At 41.3% G+C, this 12291-nt stretch overlaps 1 pseudogene; it reads left to right on the top strand.

The window, feature by feature from the left end:
- LOC141162603 (cilia- and flagella-associated protein 99-like) overlaps positions 1-11913 on the top strand; it is an 84457-nt pseudogene extending 72544 nt beyond the window's left edge.
- The last annotated feature ends 378 nt before the right edge of the window (positions 11914-12291 follow it).

Here is a 12291-nt window from a genome sequence, read left to right as displayed (position 1 = left end):
TAGATGTTTTTTTGACCTTGAGAAAGGCATGGGTCCGGCGCCGAACTGCCTTGGCACTAATAAAAACCTTATCTAAAGCTCCAATGCTCCTCGTTTCCCGCGCCTAGCTCTATTCTCTCCATTCTGGTAGATACTACACAATAGCGTCTATCCTTTATAAGGATCACACCTGTTAATCGACACCTCGCTTCATAATTACTTAGTTAGTCCAGTAGAAAGACAGATGTCCATCAAGTTCAACCGAAGCAAGGGAAAGAATAAAGGTAAAGGGCTATAGATACAACCATAATGCATGATCCAGTCTGATCCCGAGTGTTGATCAAGAGCTTTACACATGTATGTAAGCATTTACAGTTGACTTGAAATCAGAATAAACCTTTCCCGTTTTAGGTCAATTAGGATTACCATAATTTTTAATATTTGACAAATGCCAGAATGAGAGAGCGAAAATGTTTAAAGGCATTTCTATTACTTACTGCAAAGTCAAAAGTTTACATAGACTAAGCCTTTAAAGAATTCTGGACTGACCATAATTTAGATTGTGAGCCCCCAATGGGGACAGTGCCGATATTGTCTGTGATGTGCCGTGGAGTTAATGGCGCTATATAAGTGAGTAAAATAAATAAATATGTGTCTTTTTATATCGTGTATGTAAACTTCTGGTTTCCACTGTATGTGATTTTCTTCTATAAAAGCATCTAAGCTTTTTTTTTAAACCATAAAGGTTCTTGCTGTGACCGGCTCCTGATATCGGCTGTTCTAGAGATGAATAGTTCTCATGGAATAGAAGCCTTGTGTCCTCTGGAGATTGAACCTTCCTTACTTCAGACGGAGGGAGCGTCCCATTAACTTTTGAAGGATTTTACATGAAAAAGCTTTTGACCATCTTTTGTACGAGCCATTTATGCACTTGTACAATGTTTCCCGTAGACGTCTCTTCTGAAGCCTAAATAGATCTTTCCTAATAACTAAGACCCTCCATGCCCCTTATCAGTTTTGTGGCTCTTCTTTGTACCTTTTCTAGCTGCAGGTTTTTCTTTCTTTGAGCTGGTACCCAGAACTGAACTGCGTATTCCAGATGAGGTCGTATTAGCTCTTTGTGAAGTGGAAATATTACATCCCTGCCTCTTTTACTACATGACAATACCCTGCTGGCTTCAGAAGCCGCTGATTGACATCGCGCTGTTATTTAGTCTGTCATTTACAAGTATACCCAGATCCTTCTCTACAAGTGACTCACCTAGTTTTACTCCCCATAGAACATATGATGTCTGCATACTATTAGTACCCACGTGCATAACTTTACATTTATCCACATTGAACCTCATCTAACAAATGGATGCCCAAATGAATCCTAGTCAGCCGGTAACTTCTGAACATCTTCCTCCTTTTATCATTAGATACCAAGACACAGACACAAAACTGACAAGTCCAAGCGCTGACCATCAAAAATGGGGGAAGGCCCTTAATTCCCAACCTGGGAATTAAGTGACACGGTTTTACACCTTGCAGGTCTAGACTTACTTATCTATGTGTCTGAACCATGAAAAGAACAGCATGCTCTCAGGCCTCCTTCACACGTCCTGATATTACCGATACTGGAAAAACCAATACCAGAGATATCCGTGTACCTGTGTGGTAACTGTGTGCAGCTCGTGTGCTGCATCAGTATCACACTTACCGGCGCCTGGGAAACAGCGGTACTGTTCACACTGTTCCCGAGTGCTGGAGGCCAGTCTCATCATTATCCCCTGCTTGTGCTGAAATCCGCATTAGCAGGGGACAATGTTGAAAGTTGTATTCAGCCCCCACTTTCTACATCCAGTGTAAAATGAAAAATAAAATAAAAAACACATTATACTCACCTTAACACCTAATCCACTGAAGCCATTGTCCCCTGTAAAACAAACAAAAATAAAAAAAAATATCCCTCACCTCTCTGAAGTGTAAAGAATCCTTAGTGTCCCACGCCGTAATCCATCTGTGCGACATTTCTTCATCAGCATGTGCGGTGGCTTGAGGCGACTGCTTATGCTGAAGAGCAGTGGAAAATGACTCGATTCAGTGAGCGGACCCCTGAACTGCGGTGAACTCAGTGAGGTCACTGCAGATCAAGGGCCCACGCTTGCTGCATCGAGTCATTCTCCCCTGCCCTTCAGCATGAGCGGTCGCCTCATGCTGATGAGCAAATGTCGCACAGATGGATTAGTCTTGGGACACTATGGATTCTTTACACTTCGGACAGGTGAGGGATATTGTTTTTTTATTTATTTTTTTTACAGGGGACAATGGCTTCAGGGGATTAGGTGTTAAGGTGAGTATAATGTGTTTTTTATTTTATTCTTCATTTTACACTGCATGTAGATAGCGGGGGCTGAATACAACTCTCAACATTGTCCCCTGCTCACGCAGATCTCAGTGCACGCAGGGGACAATGATGAGACTTGCCTCCACCCGGCGCTAACTGTAGCTCTTTTTCCCAGGCGATGGTACGTGTCACACTGATGAAACACAGATGTCATCCATGTGTCATCAGTGTGCACGTGTTCTCAACGTTTTGCCGCCCGTGCTGCATGCAAAAAACAGACATGTCAGCGTGTTTTACCCGCGGACACAGGGTCCGTGGAAACACACTGACATGTGCACAGATCCATTGATTTGAATGGGTCTACGTGCGTCAGTGTCTCCAGTACGTGTGGAAACGGTCACCACACGTACTGAAGACTCTGACATGTGAAGGGGGCCTCATAGTAGTCGACTACCAAAGATGCCAAAAACCAAGTAGGAGGAATAGAAATCAGCAGATTCAAGCTTCCTCATCAGAAATGACAAAAGACAGTAAAAAAAAAAAGCTTTTTAAAAAGCAAAAACGTAATAGTTTGATTTCCCCCCTTTGCCATTATAAAAATAGAGATTTGAAAAATGTAAAAAAAGTATATTTTATGACATATTTGGTATTAACAATTGTGCAAGAGTCCGATCTACCAAAATATTGAATTATGTAACCTCTACGTTATATGCTGTAAAGCAAAAAATAAAAGTTCTAAACTTCAGAATTGCCATTTTTCATGCCCCCAAAAAATCCTGTAAAAAACTATCAAAACTTTACATGTATCCTACATTTTGTAATAATAAAAAAAGACCCATAGCGGTATTAAGAGAAACATATACTCACCTACCAGCACCTGCTCTCCTCTTGCAGTGGAGGACTTCATGTGACCGCTGCAGCCAGTCACTAGCCATTGATTGGCTGCAGCCTTCACATTCCATCTTAACCAGAAAATAATGAAATGACACAATATTCTATACACACTGGGATCTGGCTGGATATGCTGTATAGAGGAGTGTACACACACAGATCCCTATGTATGCTCCATATTATTCTATGTTTGTTGATTTTTTCCTCATGTTTTATTTAATACGGAGCAATAATGAAGGATATGTAATTACCGCTTGCATGCCGGGAGGTGGCAGTGACCCAAATCTTCAGGTGGTAAATTGCTAAGTGCGTTACTTATGGTGAAAGGTTTTCTGTTAAAAAAAACAACAAAAAAAAAAAAACAGCTAATTTTAAAATATCCCGTAAAAATCACCCGATTACCTGATTTATGTAGCAGCGGTGGCGGCATAATTAGCTCGTTTTCTCGACAGCTCATTTACATGCAGACACGGTACAGCTGCGCTAATAAATACCGTTCAAGCTGTAGAGATTTACATATCGCAGCTGCAAGAGGCTCCATAGTGCAGAGGTAAAACGACGGCGACACCGGGACGGAAAAAACAGGGATCTGTGGTGCTCCAGTAAGGCTGCGGCAGCGTAAACTAGGACTTTCCCCATACACGCGCCACATAAACCATTAAAGTGCAAAGTCAGGGGCATTCATATATCGGAGGGGGCCACAAAGGATGCAGGGTCCAGAGCTCGCTGCCTGTTCCATTTCTTGACAGCACATTACCCGCAATGAAGATGGCATTTATACCATTACTGTAATCTATTAGAAAGTTTTACAAAAAAGTTTGGAGAGAGACAAGAAATGTTATTATATAAAAACAAACAAAAAACCCATTCTCAACTTTTAATTTCTTTGCTCTGGATCCCCATAAGTCTCTGCTCTGGTTATCTACAGTGGCTTGAGAAAGTATTCATCCCCTTGGCAATTTTTATGTTTTGCTACCTCACAACCTGGAATTTCACTTCTTTTTTTGAGGGTTTGCATCAGTTCATGTAAAGAACATGCCTACAACTGTGAACATTTGGTTTTCTTTTTATTGTGAAGCAAACAACAAATAGGACAAAATAACTGAAGACTTCAGTGTGCAGAACTCTTCAACCTCCTAAAGTCAGTGCTTTGTAGAGCCTCCTTTTGCAGCAATTACAGCCAGCTGCATGTCGCTTTGGATAAGTCTCTATGAGCTTTCTACATCTGGCCAGTGGGATTTTTGCCCATTCCTCAAGGCAAAACTGCTCCAGCTCCTTCAAGTCAGATGGTTTCCTCTGGTGAACAGCAATCATTTGGATTAAGGTCTGGGCTTTGACTAGGCCTCTCCAAAACATTTACACTTTTCCCCTAAACCACTCGAGTGTTGCTTTAGCAGTATGCTTTGGGTCGTTGTCTTGTTGGAAGGTGAACCTCCGTCCCAGTCTCAAATCACGGACAGACTGAAACAGATTTTGCTCAAGAATATCCCTGTATTTTGCACCATCAATCTTCCCCTCTACTTGTATTTCTAAACCGCTTTTTCCCTGACTTGCTTGAAGACCTCTCCATTCTTTGGAGGTGGGAAAACTTGCATAATTGGCAGTGTATCAAATACTTATTTTCCTTACTGTATGTATCATCTGTCTATTAGTCTAAAAAACAGTAGAAAAAGATAGGTACAGACAATCAACCTTTCAATTGATAAAAAATAGAAAAGTAGGCAGCGCTCCATAAATTGTAGACAAAGGTTGAGTATGTTTTGATGAGCTTAAATGTCACATAGTATTGATGTCGGTCTAGAAAAACCCTCTTTTTTCACTATAATTTAGGGGTTGCTGCCTACTCTTTCCTTTCCATCACAGGATGAATACACATTCCATCAGGTGGTCTCCAGACCTGTCTCCCGCTATCATTGTGTCCAAATCAAAAGCGAGACCCATCATTCCATTCCAGCCTCCATTTCCTCTAGTTCTGCAGAATGATGGCCTTTGACAGTGGTGGTGTGAGGTCAATGGACCCCTGTGGCTGGATATGTGGCTCACAGCCCAATGTCATCCAATTGCCTTCTAATGCTTTGTGTAGACACTGTGTGCTGCCTTAGGCTCAGTATGTGTTGTCCATTTTCTCTTGCCGTACAGAATGGATCAATTGTGGAGCCAGTGGTACTACCATCTCCATAGTGTTCCAGAAGCCATTTTTCAACACATCAACTCCAGGCCACATGTTGCTCGTGTTACCGGGAGCAGCCTGCGTGGCTTATGCATGCTCCCATGGCCTGCACATTTTCGGACTTGTCTCCCATTGAGCACATCTGGGACATCATTGGTCGGCAATTGCACAGGAGCTGCCAGCAGCGGATTTTGATGATTTGCCCAAGTGCATTCAGCGTTACAGAATATTCCTTAGACGACTATTAATAACCTCATTGATAGCAGGCGAGGCGTTCATATTTGAAAATATTATTTCCATTCATCATTTGCAGATCAGTAACGTGTCTCCATCCTGTGATTTCCATCATTCCACACCTTTTACCTTGGTTTTACAATTTTATTGTTAAGGAGTGTATCTGTATGAGTGGGTGAAATAAGCGTTAAAGCTCAGAGTTCGTAGAAGGAGCCTGCGGGGCCTTCAGGATTTTAAGAGTGTTTGTGTGGAAAAATGGGCCAAAATCACCCCTGAGCAATGCCTGCGACTAGTTTCTCTATACAGGAAGTGTCTTGAAGCTGTCATCACCAACAAAGGCTTTTGTACGAAGTATTAATTCAATTTCAGCAAGTGTGTTCAATACTTTTTCCCTGTGTCATTTCTCATTATTACACATAATGTGTGGATTGGATGGGTTGTTTCCGACATCTGGTGAGCATTTCATGTTAATAGCACCTTTAGAAATATATTTACTTAGAAAATTGGTGACTTGTTCAATATTTATTTCACCCACTTTTATCTGGACAGTTTACGAAACAATCACTGACAAATAATATTTTTTACGGACACATTGGAAAACCACAATAAATCATTGTGTTGATAAGTGATACATGTCTGCCGCCCAGAAGAGATCGGCTGCAGTCACTGTGAACTTTAAAGTGATGATAATTACAGTCAACATAATCTGTATAGGTTTCTTCAGTTTCCAAAAAATCATGGACGTCTTACCTTTTTTTATGAACATGTCATAAAAGTGCCCTATTTTTAGGGACTGCCCTGGAATTTCTAGACAGTTGGCAACCCTGGCACCAGGGCATTACTGCAGCACCATGCCCAAACCAGACGTCTTCCTGTAGTCAATGTGCCTGGAATTTCCTATCTCTGTATTAGCCTCATCAGCCCCTAACGAGTCTGCAATCGCATGGACAACCCCCCTTCCCTTCATAGATCTAAGCCATGATATTATACAGTGGTGTGAAAAAGTGTTTTCCCCCTTCCTGATTTCTTATTCTTTTGCATGTTTGTCACACTTCAATGTTTCAGATCACAAAGCAAATTTAAATATTAGACAATGAAGGTCTTTATTAAGGGAAAAAGAAATCCAAACATACAGGGCACTGTGTGAAAAAGTGATTACCCCTAAACCTAATAACTGGTTGGGCCACCCTTGGCAGCAACAACGGCAATTAAGCATTTGTGATAACTGGCAATGAGTCTTTTACAATGCTCTGGAGGAATTTTGGCCACTTATCTTTACAAAATTGTTGTAACTCAGCCACATTGGAGGGTTTCCGAGCATTTTTTAAGGTCATGCCACAGCATCTCAATCTGATTAAGGTCAGGATTTGACTAGGCCACGACAAAGTCTTAATTTTGCTTTTCTTAAGCCATTCAGAGGTGGACTTGCTGGTGTGTTTTGGATCATTGTTCTGCTGCATAACCCAAGTGCGCTTCAGCTTGAGGTCACAAACAGATGGCCGGACATTCTCCTTCAGGAGTTTTTGGTAGACAGCAGAATTCATGGTTCCATTTACCACAGCAAGTCTTCCAGGTCCTGAAGCAGCAAAACAGCCGCAGACCATCACACTACCACCACCATATTTTACTCTTGATATGAGGTTCCTTTTCTGAAATGCTGTATTACTTCTACACCAGATGTAAAGGGACATTCACCTTCCTAAAAGTTCAACTTTTGTCTCGTCAGTCCACAGAGTATTCTCCCAAAAAGTCTTGGCGATCATCAAGATGTTTTCTTGCAAAAATGAGACAAGCCTTTATGTTCTTTTTGCTCACAGTAGTTTTCGTCTAGGAACTCTCCCATACATGCCATTTTTGCCCAGTCTCTTTCTTATGGTGGAGTCGTGAACACTGACTTTAACTGAGGCAAGTAAGGCTTGCAGTTCTTTGGATGTTGTTGTGGGGTCTTTTGTGACCTCTTGGAAGATTTGTTGCTGCGCTTTTGGGGTAATTTTGGTCGGCCGGCCACTCCTGGGAAGGTTCACCACTGTTCCATGTTTTCGTCATTTGTGGATAATGACTCTCACTGTGGTTCGCTGCAGTCCCAAACCTTTATAAATCTCCATTACTTTATTTCTCATTTGTTCCTGAATTTCTTTGGATCACAGCATGATGTCTAGCTTTTGAGGATGTTTTGGTCTACTTCACTTTGTCAGGCATGTCCTATTTAAGTGATTTGTAGATTGAGAACAGGTGTGGCAGTAATCAGGCCTCTGTGTGGCTAGGGAAATTGAGCTCAGCTTCCCAAAGATGTGATAAACCACAGTTAATTTATGGTTTATGTGGGTGGCAATCACTTCTTCACACAGGGCCCTGTAGGTTTGGATTTCTTTTATCCTTAATAATAAAGATCTTCATTTAAAAACTGCATTTTGTGTTTACTTGTGTTATCTTTGTCTAATATTGAAATTTTGTTTTGTGACCTGAAACATTGAAGTGACAAATATGCAAAAGAATAAGAAATCAGGAAGGGGGCAAACACTTTTTCACACCACTGTATGTAATATCTATTTAACTATCTCTTTCTAATTCATAGCTATGTCTATTCTATCTACAGGTGCATCTCACTAAATTAGAATATCACCAAAAAGTTAATTTATTTCAGTTCTTCAATACAAAAAGTGAAACTCATATATTATATAGAGTCATTACACACAGAGGGATCTATTCCAAGTGTTTATTTCTGTTAATGTTGATGATTATGGCTTACAGCCAATGACAACACAAAAGTCATTATCTCAGTAAATTAGAATACTTTATAACAACAGCTTGAAAAATGATTTTAAAATCTGAAATGTCTGTTCAGTAAATGCCTCAATACTTGGTCGGGCTCCTTTTGCATCGATTACTGCATCAATGCGGCAATGTGGCATGGAGGCGATCAGCCTGTGGCCCTGCTGAGGTGTTATGGAAGCCCAGGTGGCTTTGATAGCAGCCTTCAGCTCGTCTGCATTGTTGGGTCTGGTGTCTTCATCTTCCTCTTGACAATACCCCATAGATTCTCTATAATAGATTCTCTATGGGGTTAAGGTCAGGCGAGTTTGCTGCCAATCAAGCACAGTGATACTGTTGTGTGTAAACCAGATATTGGTACTTTTGGCAGTGTGGACAGGAGCCAAGTCCTGCTGGAGAATGACATTTCCATCTCCAAAAAGCTTGTCGGCAGAGGGAAGCATGAAGTGCTCTAAAATGTCCTGGTAGACGGCTGCGCTGAGTTTGGTCTTGATAAAACACAGTGGACCTCCACCAGCAGATGACATGGCTCCCCAAACCATCACTGATTGTGGAAACTTCACACTAGACCTCAAGCAGCTTGGATTGTGGCCTCTCCACTCTTCCTCCAGACTCTGGGACCTTGTGGAGTGTGTCAGTGACTGCCTTCTGGACATCTGTCAAGTCAGCAGTCTTCCCCATGATTGTGGAGCCTACTGAAACAGACTAAGGGACCTTTTTAAATGCTTAGGAAGCCTTTGCAGGTGTTATTTGTTAATTATTTTAATTTACTTAGATAATGACCTTTGTGTCATTGGCTGTAAGCCATAATCATAAACATTAACAGAAATAAACACTCGGAATAGATCCCTCTGTGTGTAATGACTCTATATAATAGATCCCTCTGTGTGTAATGACTCTATATAATAGATCCCTCTGTGTGTAATGACTCTATATAATAGATCCCTCTGTGTGTAATGACTCTATATAATAGATCCCTCTGTGTGTAATGACTATATAATAGATCACTCTGTGTGTAATGACTCTATATAATAGATCCCTCTGTGTGTAATGACTCTATATAATAGATCACTCTGTGTGTAATGACTCTATATAATAGATCCCTCTGCGTGTAATGACTCTATATAATAGATCCCTCTGTGTGTAATGACTCTATATAATATAGGAGTTTCAATTTTTGGATTGAAGAACTGAAATAAATTAACTTTTTGGTGATATTCTAATTTAGTGAGATGCACCTGTATCTCTCTTTCTCTCTCTATTTCTATCTATTTAACTCTCTATAATTTCTCCCATCCGTCCGTCCGTCCATCCATCCATCCATCCATCCATCCATCCAGTCGTCCTGAATGCAGAGATTTGCTCCTGATTCATGAAGTGATCTCTGAGGTCTCTAAAATGAGTGACTGTTTTCCGGACAGATCTGGGCGGCCGGGGAAGCTTGTTCTGGGGGAATGTAATTTTCCTCTTCAGCTGCCGCCTTAACTGAAAGCTGCGGAGTCCGGGTAAAGTCAGTGCTCAGTGTGACAATGAATCCCCCACAATGTGCGGCTATTTCTGAGCCCGCACCGCATTAATACAACCTTGCTTTAATAGGAGCAGAAACATACACTTTCTCATCTCTTTTTTCTAGAAGTATCTGCTGGATGTGTTTTATTTCATTTATCTTTGTTGACAGGCTGGAAGAGAAAAAGTCTAAATCTCAGTTTGGAAAAACTGCCGCAGCAAACAATGATCGAGTCACCGAACTGCAGCGGAAACTGGAAAAGAGAATAACCGAGCGCGAGAGACAGGCGGAGGCCTTAAAGCTGCACCCCCAGCGTAATGCCATCAAAGTAAGAGGACGGTATGGGACCGGGCCGCTGAGCTTCATGTGGGCACCACCTTACACTGTACCAGTCATTTCACATAATACCTGTAAAAAAGTATTGGCCTTATTGTCCTCATTCACACCAATACATTGGAAACCGCTTTTGATGCACAATATGTCCAGTAACTATACCAATTCTCATGCTCTGTAACTTGCCATCCAGTCTTTTGAGTGGGCGGTTCCTCTTATACTAGAGGCACTATATGTGCCGGAACATCCCTTCACAAGAATGTCCAGTGATTTGCTTGCCTCTCTGTTATGCCTGTATTCACTTTGATTTCACTTTAATTTCCTCTGTGGTGGTCCTCTAGTAAAAGTTAATGCTCACTTCAAGGTTTCCCCATAGATTAGAGCTGAATGCTGAGTGTCCCAACTGGGAGAACTTTGTGATCAGCTTTAAGTTCCCTTCTAAAAACTACAGTTTCTGTGTAGATCCTGAGAGCAGACTGTCAGTCATTACATGTCTCACACTAGTAACTCCTCCTTTCATCTAAAGTAAGCTCTGGAGGCAGATTCTCAGGGAGATCTAGGTCCCACCCATAGATCTTAACAGCTCATTTACATATTAAGAAAAATGCAGATTTTTCTGGAATAAAAGATCGGATCACAGATATCAAGGTATCATTTTATTCAGCTTCCTATGACCTTCATGCCCATACAGACGGCTTAGGAGGGTTGATCCTACTGACAGATGGCCTTTAATACCTGTCAATGGTATACGGAGACAACTTCAGCACTGATATAACAAGGAGATCATAGATTGATTTTCATGAGGTGATATTTATTCATCCCCGACCAATGTGTACAGACAATATCCAACGTTTCGCCGAATTGGCCTTTGTCAAGGGTATCTGTAATGAGCGGCTAGTCCCGCATCTACTCTAACCACTCCAGTTTCCCCGACCTCCGCTCATTACAGATAATCTTGACAAAGGCCAAATTAGGCGAAACGTTGGATATTATCTGTACACATTGGTCGGGGATGAATAAATATCACCTCACAAAAAGCAATCCATAATCTTGTTATCTCAGTGCTGAAGTGGTCTCCGTATACCCAGAAGAGTAACCTGAGCCCTAAAGGGGGTACTCCAATATCAGCCAATAAAGTTTGTTCTTTTTTTATAATCAAAAGTTAAAAACTTAACAATACATTAATTACAGTTTTCAAGAGCTGAAGACTCTACTTGTAATAAATGAACCTCGACAGCAAGCAGAGATATTGAAATCGCAATTTGGAAGCGTACAGAATTTATAAAAATATATATATACTGTATATTGTTAAATTGTATAACTTTTTATGCTACAATAAATCTTGTCTATTTGCGGAATCTAGAAGAAGCGGGTAAATATTTTACATTTATTGGGTGTTACACATTTGCTACTTTTGCGGATCTTTAGCAGTGAAATCCTCTTTCTTACTGGACTCCTATGAAGAGAAGCATTGGAAGGAACTGGAGGAGGGCAGGGAGCGCCAGGCGCAGCTGCTCCAGTGCGGAGTGGTGTCGAGAGAAACGGCGCACAGGATGGCGGCTTATGAGGCCGCAAGAAACGGGAGCTCACGAGCCTGCGTGATGCCATCATAAAATCTATGGACTCAATGTTCTCCTTTATCCAGAAGAACAAAGATACTGTAATAAATAAGAAGATGCATGTAGAAAAGACTATTAGATAAAATACCCTTTTGCACAATGGTTGAGTCACGCGATCAGTTCTTTGTTTCTTTGTCAGTGTCATGAACAACACTCACTGCACACGTGATTCAGGTGTGAGTGTAAGGGGGACTACACTTCTCACACTCCCTCATCCACTCTCCTATCAAAATAGGATGACGCCTCACAGCCAGTTCACACTTATTTTTGCCACAACGCCTGGGTAACACAAGCCCCTGACAGGCTCTCTTCTTGCACTCTGGCATTCACCGGTTAACATAATCAAGACAATCAAGGAATACTTTCCCTCTTTGAGGTTGTGGGCACGTTTAGAGCTGCAAAGAACAAACGTGTTACATTTTAGATTTAGTGTACAAAAAATGTACAGTGCTTCTAA

The sequence above is a fragment of the Phyllobates terribilis genome, unplaced genomic scaffold (assembly GCF_046119375.1).
Source record: "Phyllobates terribilis strain yellow unplaced genomic scaffold, ASM4611937v1 Scaffold_1__5_contigs__length_1240528914, whole genome shotgun sequence".
Classification (NCBI taxonomy): Eukaryota; Metazoa; Chordata; class Amphibia; order Anura; family Dendrobatidae; genus Phyllobates; species Phyllobates terribilis.
Note: the sequence above shows the minus strand (reverse complement) of the source record. Positions and strands in the feature narration are given on the sequence as shown.